Below are 16,219 nucleotides of genomic sequence, written 5' to 3'. Positions count from 1 at the left end.
TGCCAGCGTGTATGTCAGGCCAACAGCATGTACTGTGCCCACTACTCATATCTGGTGTCACAGTAGCTTGCATTTAAAACAGTAAAACCATTTTTTTACTCTAATATAATTGCAGTTGCCTGCCAGCGTGTGTGTCAGGCCCACAGCGTGTACTGTGCCCACTACTGCCAGTGCCTACCACTTATATCTGGTGTCACAGTAGCTTGCATTTAAAAAAGTAAAACCATTTTTTCACTGTAATATAATTGCAGTTGCCTGCCAGCGTGTGTGTCAGGCCCACAGCGTGTACTGTACACACTACTCATATCTGGCATCACAGTTGTTTGCATTTAAAACAGTAAAACCATTTTTTCACTGTAATATAATTGCAGTTACCTGCCAGAGTGTGTGTCAGGCCCACAGCGTGTACTGTGCCCACTACTGCCAGTGCCCACCACTTATATCTGGTGTCACTGTAGCTTGCATTTAAAACAGTAAAACCATTTTTTTACTGTAATATAATTGCAGTTGCCTGCAAGCGTGTGTGGCAGGCCCACAGCGTGTACTGTGCCCACTACTCATATCTGGTGTCACAGTAGCTTGTATTTAAAAAAGTAAAACAATTTTTTCACTGTAATATAATTGCAGTTGCCTGCCAGCGTGTGTGTCAGGCCCACAGCGTGTACTGTGCCCACTACTCATATCTGGTGTCACAGTAGCTTGCATTTAAAACAGTAAAAAAAAAAATTCACTGTAATATAATTGCAGTTGCCTGCCAGCGTGTGTGTCAGGCCCACAGCGTGTACTGTGCCCACTACTCATATCTGGTGTCACAGTAGCTTGCATTTAAAACAGTAAAACCATTTTTTCACTGTAATATAATTGCACTGCCTGCCAGCATGTGTGTCAGGCCCACAGCGTGTACTGTGCCCACTACTCATATCTGGTGTCACAGTAGCTTGCATTTAAAACAGTAAAAAAAAAATTGACTGTAATATAATTGCAGTTGCCTGCCAGCGTGTGTGTCAGGCCCACAGCGTGTACTGTGGCCACTACTCATATCTTGTGTCACAGTAGCTTGCATTTAAAACAGTAAAAATAGTTTTTCACTGTAATATAATTGCAGTTGCCTGCCAGTGTGTGTGTCAGGCCCACAGCGTCTACTGTGCCCACTACTGCCAGTGCCCACCACTCATATCTGCTGTCACAGTAGCTTGCATTTAAACAGTAAAACCATTTTTTTTACTGTAATATAATTGCAGTGGCCTGCCAGCGTGTGTGTCTGGCCCACAGCGTGTACTGTGCCCACTACTGCCAGTGCCCACCACTCATATCTGGTGTCACAGTAGCTTGCATTTAAAACAGTAAAACCATTTTTTCACTGTAATATAATTGCAGTTGCCTGCCAGCGTGTATGTCAGGCCCACAGCATGTACTGTGCCCACTACTCATATCTGGTGTCACAGTAGCTTGCATTTAAAACAGTAAAACCATTTTTTTACTGTAATATAATTGCAGTTGCCTGCCAGCGTGTGTGTCAGGCCCACAGCGTGTACTGTGCCCACTACTGCCAGTGCCTACCACTTATATCTGGTGTCACAGTAGCTTGCATTTAAAAAAGTAAAACCATTTTTTCACTGTAATATAATTGCAGTTGCCTGCCAGCGTGTGTGTCAGGCCCACAGCGTGTACTGTACACTCTACTCATATCTGGCATCACAGTTGCTTGCATTTAAAACAGTAAAACCATTTTTTCACTGTAATATAATTGCACTGCCTGCCAGCATGTGTGTCAGGCCCACAGCGTGTACTGTGCCCACTACTCATATCTGGTGTCACAGTAGCTTGCATTTAAAACAGTAAAAAAAAAATTGACTGTAATATAATTGCAGTTGCCTGCCAGCGTGTGTGTCAGGCCCACAGCGTGTACTGTGGCCACTACTCATATCTTGTGTCACAGTAGCTTGCATTTAAAACAGTAAAAATAGTTTTTCACTGTAATATAATTGCAGTTGCCTGCCAGCGTGTGTGTCAGGCCCACAGCGTCTACTGTGCCCACTACTGCCAGTGCCCACCACTCATATCTGCTGTCACAGTAGCTTGCATTTAAACAGTAAAACCATTTTTTTACTGTAATATAATTGCAGTGGCCTGCCAGCGTGTGTGTCTGGCCCACAGCGTGTACTGTGCCCACTACTGCCAGTGCCCACCACTCATATCTGGTGTCACAGTAGCTTGCATTTAAAACAGTAAAACCATTTTTTCACTGTAATATAATTGCAGTTGCCTGCCAGCGTGTATGTCAGGCCCACAGCATGTACTGTGCCCACTACTCATATCTGGTGTCACAGTAGCTTGCATTTAAAACAGTAAAACCATTTTTTTACTGTAATATAATTGCAGTTGCCTGCCAGCGTGTGTGTCAGGCCCACAGCGTGTACTGTGCCCACTACTGCCAGTGCCTACCACTTATATCTGGTGTCACAGTAGCTTGCATTTAAAAAAGTAAAACCATTTTTTCACTGTAATATAATTGCAGTTGCCTGCCAGCGTGTGTGTCAGGCCCACAGCGTGTACTGTACACTCTACTCATATCTGGCATCACAGTTGCTTGCATTTAAAACAGTAAAACCATTTTTTCACTGTAATATAATTGCAGTTGCCTGCCAGAGTTTGTGTCAGGCCCACTGCGTGCACTGTGCCCACTACTGCCAGTGCCCACCACTTATATCTGGTGTCACAGTAGCTTGCATTTAAAACAGTAAAACCATTTTTTGACTGTAATATAATTGCAGTTGCCTGCCTCCATCTGTGTCAGGCCCACAGTGTGTACTGTGCCCACTACTCATATCTGGTGTCACAGTAGCTTGCATTTAAAACAGTAAAACCATTTTTTCACTGTAATATAATTGCAGTTGCCTGCCAGTGTGTGTGTCAGGCCCACAGCGTGTACTGTGCCCACTACTGCCAGTGCCCACCACTCATATCTGGTGTCACAGTAGCTTGCATTTAAAACAGTAAAAAATAAATTCACTGTAATATAATTGCAGTTGCCTGCCTGCCAGCGCCCACCTAATACACCGGATTCCCCCCTCTATGGATTGCATGGCCATGCATGAATGAATTTCCAGCAAAGCCAAGTACAGACACAGCCTCAGCGTACATTGCTGTTCAGAATCCTACCTGTTGGATCTCGCGATACTGTGACGTCACCCGCCTGAAACTTGCGGCGGAAGACGCTCAGACGGCCGGTACCGCTCGCCTCGAGGAGACGCCACACAGCGAGACACATCAATAAGGAACCAGGTAGGAACTGAAAAATCATAAGTCTGGGACTTTGCCTCTACTGTCCTGATAGGAGTGGACCCTCCTGCAGGAACTAACATATACGGTGTTCGCTCATACTGGAGACAAGCTGTTAAAAAGTGCCCCATATGAGGAACTCTTAGGACGTTTTTCATCCATCCCACTCACAGATACTGACACTATTGCCTTAAGTGTCACGGAGTGTGGCCACGGAACTTGCTACCCCGACTACAGTTGTGTTAATCAAATTGGTACCATATTATAGTAATTTTATGTTAATTGCATTTTACTGTGAATGTATTTTAATAGTGAATGTTTAATTGTTATAACCTTATCTGGTTCTAGTAAAACTATTTCCATATGACACAGATGTCGTGAGTGCTCGCTCTCTCTTTTTTATCTCAAGTTTTTATTATCTTTGGGATTGGGCGCCCAATTTTGAGCTAGTAGCACCCACCGTAGCTATTAGGTGAGAGCCACCCACCTATATATATATAATTGCAGTTGCCTGCCAGCGTGTATGTCAGGCCCACAGCATGTACTGTGCCCACTACTCATATCTGGTGTCACAGTAGCTTGCATTTAAAACAGTTAAACCATTTTTTTACTGTAATATAATTGCAGTTGCCTGCCAGCGTGTGTGTCAGGCCCACAGCGTGTACTGTGCCCACTACTGCCAGTGCCTACCACTTATATCTGGTGTCACAGTAGCTTGCATTTAAAAAAGTAAAACCATTTTTTCACTGTAATATAATTGCAGTTGCCTGCCAGCGTGTGTGTCAGGCCCACAGCGTGTACTGTACACACTACTCATATCTGGCATCACAGTTGCTTGCATTTAAAACAGTAAAACCATTTTTTCACTGTAATATAATTGCAGTTGCCTGCCAGAGTGTGTGTCAGGCCCACAGCGTGTACTGTGCCCACTACTGCCAGTGCCCACCACTTATATCTGGTGTCACTGTAGCTTGCATTTAAAACAGTAAAACCATTTTTTTACTGTAATATAATTGCAGTTGCCTGCAAGCGTGTGTGTCAGGCCCACAGCGTGTACTGTGCCCACTACTCATATCTGGTGTCACAGTAGCTTGTATTTAAAACAGTAAAACAATTTTTTCACTGTAATATAATTGCAGTTGCCTGCCAGCGTGTGTGTCAGGCCCACAGCGTGTACTGTGCCCACTACTCATATCTGGTGTCACAGTAGCTTGCATTTAAATCAGTAAAAAAAAAAATTCACTGTAATATAATTGCAGTTGCCTGCCAGCGTGTGTGTCAGGCCCACAGCGTGTACTGTGCCCACTACTCATATCTGGTGTCACAGTAGCTTGCATTTAAAACAGTAAAACCATTTTTTCACTGTAATATAATTGCACTTGCCTGCCAGCGTGTGTGTCAGGCCCACAGCGTGTACTGTGCCCACTACTCATATCTGGTGTCACAGTATCTTGCATTTAAAACAGTAAAACCATTTTTTCACTGTAATATAATTGCAGTTGCCTGCCAGCTTGTGTGTCAGGCCCACAGCGTGTACTGTGCCCACTACTCATATCTTGTGTCACAGTAGCTTGCATTTAAAACAGTAAAAATAGTTTTTCACTGTAATATAATTGCAGTTGCCTGCCAGCGTGTGTGTCAGGCCCACAGTTTCTACTGTGCCCACTACTGCCAGTGCCCACCACTCATATCTGGTGTCACAGTAGCTTGCATTTAAAACAGTAAAACCATTTTTTTACTGTAATATAATTGCAGTGGCCTGCCAGTGTGTGTGTCTGGCCCACAGCGTGTACTGTGCCCACTACTGCCAGTGCCCACCACTCATATCTTGTGTCACAGTAGCTTGCATTTAAAACAGTAAAACCATTTTTTCACTGTAATATAATTGCAGTTGCCTGCCAGCGTGTATGTCAGGCCCACAGCATGTACTGTGCCCACTACTCATATCTGGTGTCACAGTAGCTTGCATTTAAAACAGTAAAACCATTTTTTTACTGTAATATAATTGCAGTTGCCTGCCAGCGTGTGTGTCAGGCCCACAGCGTGTACTGTGCCCACTACTGCCAGTGCCTACCACTTATATCTGGTGTCACAGTAGCTTGCATTTAAAAAAGTAAAACCATTTTTTCACTGTAATATAATTGCAGTTGCCTGCCAGCGTGTGTGTCAGGCCCACAGCGTGTACTGTACACACTACTCATATCTGGCATCACAGTTGCTTGCATTTAAAACAGCAAAACCATTTTTTTACTGTAATATAATTGCAGTTGCCTGCCAGAGTGTTTGTCAGGCCCACAGCGTGCACTGTGCCCACTACTGCCAGTGCCCACCACTTATATCTGGTGTCACAGTAGCTTGCATTTAAAACAGTAAAACCATTTTTTTACTGTAATATAATTGCAGTTGCCTGCAAGCGTGTGTGTCAGGCCCACAGCGTGTACTGTGCCCACTACTCATATCTAGTGTCACAGTAGCTTGCATTTAAAACAGTAAAACAATTTTTTCACTGTAATATAATTGCAGTTGCCTGCCAGCGTGTGTGTCAGGCCCACAGCGTGTACTGTGCCCACTACTCATATCTGGTGTCACAGTAGCTTGCATTTAAAACAGTAAAACCATTTTTTCACTGTAATATAATTGAAGTTGCCTGCCAGCGTGTGTGTCAGGCCTACAGCGTGTACTGTGCCCACTACTGCCAGTGCCCACCACTCATATCTGGTGTCACAGTAGCTTGCACGCATAGTACCACTAATCGGAAAAAAAATGACAGGCAGGGGCAGGGGCCGTCGTGGTGCTGTGATTTCCTTTGGCCCTAGAATAATGCCAAGTGTTCAGAGGCCACGTACCCTGAACTCGAAAAGTTCTGAGGACATAGTTGACTGGCTAACACATGACACCCAATCTTCTACAGCTTCCGCTTGGAACCTTGATGCACCATCCTCCTCCAGCTCAGCTTCGGGCACCTCTCAAGTTACTACTCGCCCGCCTGCCACCACCAACAAAACTAGCACCACAGCTGCTTCACTTGATCTTTTAGAGGAGTTATTTACACATCAGTTGGAAGAAATGAGTGATGCGCAACCATTATTGCCAGAGGATGTAGATAACAGGGATACTGTATGTCTCAGTCAGGCAGCATTACACACATCGGACGTACGGTGTGATGATGATGATGATGTTGTACCCGCCAGGGCCGGTACAAGGCAGGGGCCGAAGGAGCGGGTGCCCTGGGCGCTACCATTTGCGGACAGGAGGGGGGCGTAGGTGAAGTGCCACGGCCCCCCCTACATCATGCTGTGCCCCCCCATGTGCCCCCCCAACTAAAATGACCCCCCCCCAAGTGAGCAGCCGCCGCCGGGCACAGGGAGATGAGCGCTTCCATTGCGCTCATCTCCATTGTAAACTGTCTGTGCCAGCGGAGGTGCAGGGGAGGGAGAGGCGTGTCCCTTCCCTTTCCTCTGATAGGCTGCAGGCAGGCACCGAAGTGGAGGAGAGGCCCCGCCCCCTAATTACTCCTGTTTACCTTTCTAAAGCTAAAGGACCTTTGATGATGTCATCACAGGTCCTGTAAGGGAACTGCACAGTGTAAAGTGTAGTTCCCAGGTTAGAACAGTGCATCTGCCAGGACCTGTGATGACATCATCTTCAACATCACAGGTCCTGCAGAATCTAGCAAAGGAACTGCACCAAAAATGGTGTAGTTCCTAGGTTTCAAAGGTACATCTGCCAGGACCTGTGATGACATCATCACAGGTCCTTCAACCCCTAACAGCAAGTATTAAAAGTTCACAAGCAGCTCTGTATTGATCCATACAGACTGGAATGGAGAGGTAAGAGGAGGTCCTCCACTTTTCATCATTTACCCCCCCCCCCCTCCATGCCCTGTTTTTACTCATTGCTCACTCATGTATACTACTTCAGACAGTTACCACTACCTCATGTACCTCACAGTGACTATAATGCATAACTGACCACATATTTCTATAAACACTGCATCTACAGTATTATACCTTCTATGTGTCACATCAATACACTGCTCTGTATATATATATATATATACACACACATACATGCACACACACTGCATATATTACACAGTATTATACATGCAATATGTACAGATATATAGTATATACCGCAGTGCACTGATATGTGAGGTATGAGGTATAATAGATGCTGTGTGTACAGATATCAGTACACTTCTGTATATACTATATATGTGAGGTACGAGGTATAATAGATGCAGTGTGTACAGATATATAGTATATACAGCAGTGTACTGATATGTGAGGTACGAGGTGTCAATACACTGCTGTATTTACTATATACCTGTACACACTGCATCTATTATACCTCGTACCTCACATATTACACTACTGTATATACTGTATACACTGCATATATTATACCCCGTACCTCACATATCAGTACACTGCTGTATATACTATATACCTGTACACACTGCATCTATTATACCCTGTACCTCACATATCAGAACACTAGGGAATATACTATATACCTGTACACACTGCATCTATTATACCGCGTACCTCACATAACTGTACACTGCTGTATATAATATACATCTGCATCTATTATACCTCTTTTGTGTGCCAGGGCTGTTTTGTAATCCCATTCCGGCCCTGATGGCATAAATTATAAAACGCAGCAGCAAGAATAGTTCATGGAACAAAGGGAGGGGCTATAAAAGGGGAATGGGGGCCCAATTTAGATTCCTGCTATGGGGCCCAGTGATTTTTATGTACGCCCCTGGCTGCAGGCACTAGGCCGGCAGCCTATCAGAGGCCGGCGCAATGACGTCATCGTGCCGCCTGAGCCTTACATTACAGCGTGGGACACAGGAAGAGGCTGCATCGCATCGCTGACACTTAGGTAAATATAAGTGTTTTTTTTTTGTTTTTTTTTACAATAGTGTTACTGGCACATTGGGGGGGCTTATTACAAAACTGGCACATGATGATGGGGGGGACTTTATACTGGCACATGATGATGGGGGGGAACTTTATAGTGTCTGTGACTTTCAAAGTCCCACAGTCCTTTGTTCTATTGCTTTAAGTATATTCTTGTTTTGAAACAACTTTGATTCTTTCTTAAAAACGGGGGGGGGGGGGGGGGGGGGGGGCGCAGTTTGCCATCTTCGCCCTGGGCACCAAATGGCCTTGTCCCAGCCCTGGTACCCGCTGCTGCTTCCTTTGCTGAGTTGTCAGATACAAGTGAAGAGGTTGATGATGACAATGTGTCCGTGGATGTCACGTGGGTGCCCGCTCGAAGAGAAGAAGAACAGGGGGAAAGTTCAGATGGGGAGACAGAGAGGAGGAGGAGACGAGTTGGAAGCAGGGGGAGGTCGTCGCAAGGAGCTAGTGGCACAGTCAGACAGCATGCATCGGCACCCGGGGTCAGCCAGACAGCACGCCAATCAACACATGCTGTTGCCACCACCAGAATGCAGTCATTGCAAAGCTAAGCAGTGTGTCATTTTTTTGTGTGTCTGCCTCTGATAACAGCGATGCCATTTGCAACCTGTGCCAAAAGAAACTGAGTCGTGGGAAGTCCAACACCCACCTAGGTACAACTGCTTTGCGAAGGCACATGATCTCACATCACAAACGCCTATGGGATCAACACATGATGAGTACAAGCAGCACACAAACTCAAAGCCACCATCCTCCTCCTGGTCCAGCATCTTCATCCAAGTCAACCACTGCTGTCCTCCTTGCCCCCTCTCAACCATCCGCCACTCCGCCTCTCACCTTCAGCAGTTCCTGCTCATCTGTCCACAGTCAGGTGTCTGTCAAGGAAATGTTTGAGCGTAAGAAGCCAATGTCACCCCCTTGCCCGGCGTCTGACAGCTAGCTTGTCGGAACTCTTAGCCCGCCAGCTTTTACCATACAAGCTGGTGGAGTCTGAGGCCTTCAAAAAAATTTTAGCTATTGAGACACCGCAGTGGAAGGTACCCGGCCAAATTTTTTTTTCACAAAAGGCAATCCCCAACTTCTACACTCTATTTTGGAAAAGGAAGACAATGCATGTCTGGCACACAGTGTTGGGGCAAGGGTCCATCTGACCACTTATACCTGGTCTGCAAAGCATGGTCAGGGCAGGTATATCACGTACACTGCGCATTGGGTAAACCTGCTGACAGCTGCCAAGCATGGAATGCGTGGCTCTGCAGAGGAGTTGGTGACACCGCCACGACTTGCAGGTAGGCCTGCTGCCACCTCCTCTACTCCTCCTACTCCATCCTCTTCGCTAACCTCCTCGGCTGAGTCCTCTTCTGCTGCTGCGTCTTGCTCCACATCAACTGCACCCCCCCCAGCTCCCCAGGGGCTATTCCACATCCCGGATACGACAGTGTCACGCCGTCTTGGGGTTGACTTGCCTGAAAGCAGAGAGTCACACCGGACCAGCACTCCTGTCCGCTCTGAACGCACAGGTGGATCAGTGGCTGACGCCGCACCAACTGGAGATCGGCAAAGTGGTGTGTGACAACGGAAGCAATTTGTTGGCGGCATTGAATTTGGGCAAGTTGACACATGTGCCGTGCATGGCACACGTGTTGAATCTGATCGTTCAACGCTTTGTGCATAAGTACCCAGGCTTACAGGACGTTCTCAAACAGGCCAGGAAGGTGTGTGGCCATTTCAGGTGTTCCTACACGGCCATGGCGCACTTTTCCAATATTCAGCGGCGAAACAACATGCCAGTGAGGCGCTTGATTTGAGACAGCCCGACACGTTGGAATTCAACACTCCTAATGTTCGACCGCCTGCTCCAACAAGAAAAAGCCGTCAACGAGTATTTGTATGACCAGGGTGCTAGGACAGCCTCTGCAGAGCTGGGTATTTTTTTGCCACGTTACTGGACGCTCATGCGCAATGCCTGTAGGCTCATGCGTCCTTTTGAGGAGGTAACAAAGCTAGTCAGTCGCACCGAAGGCACCATCATCCCATTTGTTTTCTTCCTAGAGCATGCCCTGCGAAGAGTGCTGGATCAGGCCGTAGATGAGCGTGAAGATGAAGATGAAGAGTTGTGGTCACCATCACCACCAGAAACAGCCTTATCAGCATTGCTTGCTGGACCTGCGGCAACGCTGGAAGAGGAGTCTGAGGAAGAGGAGTCAGAGGAGGAATGTGGCTTTGAGGAGGAGGAAGACCAACCACAGCAGGCATCCCAGAGTGCTCGTTGTCACCTATCTGGTACCCGTGGTGTTGCAAGTGGCTGGGGGGAAGAACAGACCTTCAATGAGATCAGTGAGGACGAGGAACGGGACATGAATAGCTCGGCATCCAACCTTGTGCAAATGGGGTCTTTCATTCTGTCATGCCTGTTGAGGGACCCTCGTATAAAAGGCTAAAGGAGAACGACCTGTACTGGGTGGCCACACTACTAGACCCCCGGTATAAGCATAAAGTGGCTGAAATTTTACTGAATTACCGGAAGTCGGAAAGGATGCAGCAGTTACAAAACAAGTTCAAAAGTATGCTTTACACAGCGTATAAGGGTGATGTCACAGCACAATGGGAATCTTAACCTGTGGCCTGAGCTATCCCAATTTGCGATAAAACTTCTGGCCTGCCCCGCTTCAAGTGTCCTGTCAGAAAGGACCTTCAGCGCAGCAGGAGGTATTGTCACTGAGAAGAGAAGTCGCCTAGGTCAAAAAAGTCTACATTACCTCACCTTTATTAAGATGAATGAGGCATGGATCCCGAAGGGTCTGACAGTGGGGGATGCATTTGACTAAAAAAGGCCTGATGAGATGCCTTGGGCTAAAAATGGTCCACACGCTGCTGTATTTAATCTCTGCATGCCGGATGACTTGCGTGACTTCTCCGCCACCAACTAGGGCTCAAACCGCAATGTTTTAGTGCACTTTCTGCCTGGAAAACATACATTTTTCCGGCCGCTGCTACAGCAGTGGCTGCAACAATACCTAATTTTTCAGGCATGTGTACATGCCTAATTATTCTGGCCTCTGGTGCTGCACTGTGGCTGCAAAAACAAAACAAAAAAAGGCACATACAGTACATGTGTCAATTCCCCTTCGTGATCGTTACCTTGTTGTGGTGAAGGGGCTTGCGTATCACAATGAAGCGATCACCTCTATGAGTGTGTTGGCAATGTTGGCACACCCCAGATGATAAGGTCGTTGCTTCATTGTGAACAGACCAAAAGCGATCGGCTGGATAATTTTTCATAGAAAAAACATTAATTTTCTTTGTGATCATCTAAGGTGATCATTAAAGCCTACTAGGCCAACAATGGGCCCACACTGCAGAATCATTGTTTTCTGGGTCACTTAACTGTCACTGAACTACCTCAGCACGACCATAGGCTTTGAAAAACCGCCATCGCCTGCAATCTCCCAAACGTGCGCACGAGCACAGTCATCACAACACCAAGATTGACGCATAGAGGATTAAAATTTATGTCATGAGTTTGTCAACTATTGACAACTCTTTGCGGTTGTCTAAAATCTATTCGATACAGGTCCCCTGATAGGGGACGTAACAGGGATTAAACTGATAAGAATAGTACTACTTAACACACCACTCATATAGGGTGGCACAGTACATTGCATGGCGCACGCACAGTGCCCCAAATTGGAAGTAAGAGGACCAACCAAGCATCTTTTTCCATCTCCCGGTTCCTAAAATCTATTCCATACACCGGCCCCTGATAGGGGACGTAACAGGGATTAAACTGATAGGAATAGTACTACTTAACATACCACTCATATAGGGTAACACAGTACATTGCACGGCGCACGCGCAGTGCCCCAAATTGGAAGTAAGAGGACCAATTAAGCATCTTTTTCCATCTCCCGGCTTCCGAAAATCTATTCCATACACCGGCCCCTGATAGGGGACAAAATAGAGATTAAACTGGTAAGAACAGATTTTTTTAATTTAAAAAAAAGAGGACAGCCTCTGCGGATCTGGGTATTTTTTGGCCGCGTTACTGAATGCTCATGCACAATGGCTGTAGGCTCATGCGTCCTTTTGCAGAGGTGACAAACCTGGTCAGTCAAACCCAAGGCACCATCATCGACCTCATCCCATATGCGTTTTTTCTGGAGCGTGCCCTGCGAAGAGTGCTGGATCAGGCCATAGATGAGCATGAAGAGGAAGAGTTGTTATCACCAACACCACCAGAAGCAGCCTTGTCGTCGCCGATTGCTGGACCTGCGGCAACGCAGAGAGAGGAGTCTGAAGAAGAGGAGTCAGAGGAGGAAGGTGGCTTTGAGGAGGTGGAAGACCAACCACAGCAGGCGTCCCAGGGGGCTTGTTGTCACCTTTCGGGGACCCTTGGTGTTGTACGGGACAGGGTGGAGGAAGAGACCTTCAATGACGTCAGTGAGGACAAGGAACGGGACATGGCTAGCTTGGTATCCAACCTTGTGCAAATGGGGAGTTTGCGGTTGTGCAAATGGACTGTTTGCGGTTGTTTGCGGTGCGTTAAACAGGGAGTTTGGTCTGTCATAGTTTGGTCTGTCACTGTGAAGCGGGCGTAACCCTTACACTACCTGATGGATACAACATCATACCTGATGTTTTAAAGCACGTTATTCCAAACAATTTAGGAATGTTAGGTGATTTATGCCCTTTATGGATTAAAACCCGACTCTGCGTCAACTGGGAGTTTTGCCATGGATCCCCCTCCGGCATGCCACAGTCCAGGTATTAGTCCCCTTAAAACAACTTTTCCATCACTATTGTGGCCAGAAAGAGTCCTTGTGGGTTTTAAAATTCGCCTGCCTATTGAAGTCTATGGCGGTTCGCCCGTTCGCGAACATTTGCGGAAACTCGCGTTCGCGAACGGAAAATTTTATGTTCGCTACATCTCTATACATAAATACCATTCTTACAATGCAGGTTTTGACAATGTAATTCGGAAACATTGGCACTTGTTGGAGAAGGCATATCCACAGGTAAATGAGTTTAAAAATCCACCGCTGATATGCAACAAGAAGAATCAGAACTATAGAGACAAATTGGTCCATGCTGATCTAGGAGGCAATAAACAGACATTATGGCAAAAGGTGTTATCTACACCACGTGAGGGGACTTTCCCCTGTCTCCATTGTCTCCAATGTTTGCATATTATTAAAGGCCCAGTATTTCATAACCCTCATACATTTAAGATGAAAGTTTTTTTTACATGTGAATCTGCGAATGTGGTTTATCTGATAAAATGCCCATGTGGCTTATTGTATATTGGGGAGACAATGCATAAAGTCAGGGATCGGATTAACAAGCATAAATCAAACATTAGAACAAAGAATCTGATGCTACCTATCCCTAATCACTTTGATAAATACAAGCACACCATAGCCAATTTTAGATTTTAGGTATTGGAACAAATAAGAAGACCAATGAGAAGAGGAGATTTTAAAAAGCTTCTGCTACGTAGGGAGGCATACTGGATACACATGTTGGATACTTTACATCCCAGAGGTCTTAATAGGGATTATGAGATTATGCATCTATGAGTATCTTTTTCATATGACTAATCCTTGTTGTATTTATCTTGTTTTAGACCTCAGCTTTTCAGTGAAGGACTTTGAATATATGTGATCCTTGAATATGCTATTGACTTAAACATTATATCCAATTGTAAGGTAGGATCCATTATTGTTTTTATTTTTGAATGTTTTTCTTACCTAATACTTTTCTTATATGTACTGATTGATTGACACTTAGAGTGCACCTATAATTGGTGTTGGACGTCCCTGTAAGCGGTACTTTCTGTATATATACTACTTGTGTTTCTATTAGGATGTACCTGTTGATAAAGGCAATTTTACCGAAACGCATCCTGGTTGTAGGACATTATATATTCTGGAATAAACTGAATTTGCAAAGACGCAGCTGCTGGGATTCATTACTACACCTTTAGCTTTCGAGGCCCTCAAGCAGCTGCAGCCTATGAATGTAATAACATTAAGAGATATATTTAAGATATTTTTCATTATTCCAGAATGTAGATGTGAATGTAGATATGATCAGACTTTCATTCCAGGTAAAAGAATTATAGGGAAGAGGGTAAAAATGGACTCACTGACCTATAATATTGCACATTTTTGTTCCTAAAATAGTGATTTTGCTTGAGATAAATACAGTATGTGTCACCGTGTTCTGTCTATATATGCTAAGTTCTTTGGAGATTTAAATGCTATTTTTGAAAAGTATAGCTTAGACTTCAAGTAAATACTACTTACAGAACATTATAAAGTGGATTGAAAACATTCATGTATGAACATAATGAACTAACCAGAGCAGGGCAGATGTACTAATCTAAATGAAACCTAAGCCAAAATCTACAAGATAATGTATGAAAGACTTTGCACCAGAAAAGTGGAGTATTTTTAGCTATTTTAGTGGATGGAAAAGATTTTCAACAAATCTATGGAGTGCTTGCAACTTTTTTTTTTTGCCCATGATCAGCATTTTGTATGTAGGAAGACAGAAGATTTGTGCATGTGGAGTTACAATTTTAGCCAAACTTATCAACTGGGACTTTTTAAAAGGCCTCAAAAAAGTCGCAAGTATACTCCGGTCCCTTAGAGAAAATACTGATGGAACCATTATAATAAATATCATTAGTCTGGAAAATCACTAGGTAATTCATGCAACAAGTTTAGCAAATGGCGTGCAACATATAGTAAATCTGTCAAAAAAAATGGCTTAAAGGTTAACTGTGATTTATTTTTTATTTTTATGTACGGTAATTGGATTGGTCTGACTAAGTTTACCTTAGTTCCCTAGTTAATACTTTTGTATAGGTATTGAATTACCTAGTAATTGCAGCATGTTCTTTCCTTCCAAAGGGCATTTCAGTGGTGCGGCTAAAACAGAGTTGCTAGGTGTCCTCCGTCTCCAATCTTCTATATACAGAAGATGGAGGACGTAGTAGTGGGCAGTCCCGAACGCTGCATGTGCTCTCCAGTCGGACCGGGATAGTGCCGGTATTCGCGGTTAGAATATTCGTGATAAAAAATTTGCGATTACAATATTCGTGATCAACTACTCAGGAGGAAGAAGGTGTGTTTAAGTCTGGGGAAAGCCGATTGGTTGGGGTGAGGCTGTGCGTTCACGAGAAGAGCCAAATGAATTCTGGGTAGTTAGGGAGCGAGGTCTTAGCCTCAGGGTAGGGGCATCAGCGGCCATCTTGAGAAGATTGTCAGAAAGAAGTCTTGTGAGGAACGGTTGCTATGGAAGGAATCTTATTAAACAAGTGGTATGTGAACACAATAATTAGTGATTATCACCTTAGCAGTAACAACATATATGAAAATTGAATTTTTAGTGAAAATATGACATTTATCCTTTAAAATCTGCAGACACTTCAAAACAGTGACTTCAAATATTCTCCTCCTAATACCTTACCCCTTAGTCAACTAGTCTGAATTTGTGCCAAATTCTTCACAGTGGCTTCTGCTGTAAGATAAATCTGGCACATAGATAGGCACTTTTGTCCAATTGTATGCCAACTGCCACATTATAATTTCAGAAACTCCACTAACATTTCAAAACACCTAGAACAAGAAACCTAAATCTTTATAGTAAATTCATGCTTTATTTAGTGCATAAAATCACAGGCTCAAACCCCAAGGCTGCATTAGTTCTGATTTTATTCTATTGCAGTGTTGTCATGGAAATGCGAAGCTTCAAATCACTGATCATATCAATATCTACATGCATTCACTAAATTTACTATATTTAATAATAGCAGCCAAAATATAGGTAGAATGTCCATAGTGATAATGATTTAGGTCAACATCGTGATGTCATTTCTCCGAGTGTTTAATATTGATGACCTAATCCTCAGCATAGGTCATGAATATCAGATTGGCCGGGGTCTGACCCCCGGGACTCCGGCTGATCAGCTGGCAGCTAAACAAGAACAGCCCCATGCA

This window comes from Bufo bufo, chromosome 9, assembly GCF_905171765.1.
Source record: "Bufo bufo chromosome 9, aBufBuf1.1, whole genome shotgun sequence".
Taxonomy (NCBI): domain Eukaryota; kingdom Metazoa; phylum Chordata; class Amphibia; order Anura; family Bufonidae; genus Bufo; species Bufo bufo.
Note: the sequence above shows the minus strand (reverse complement) of the source record.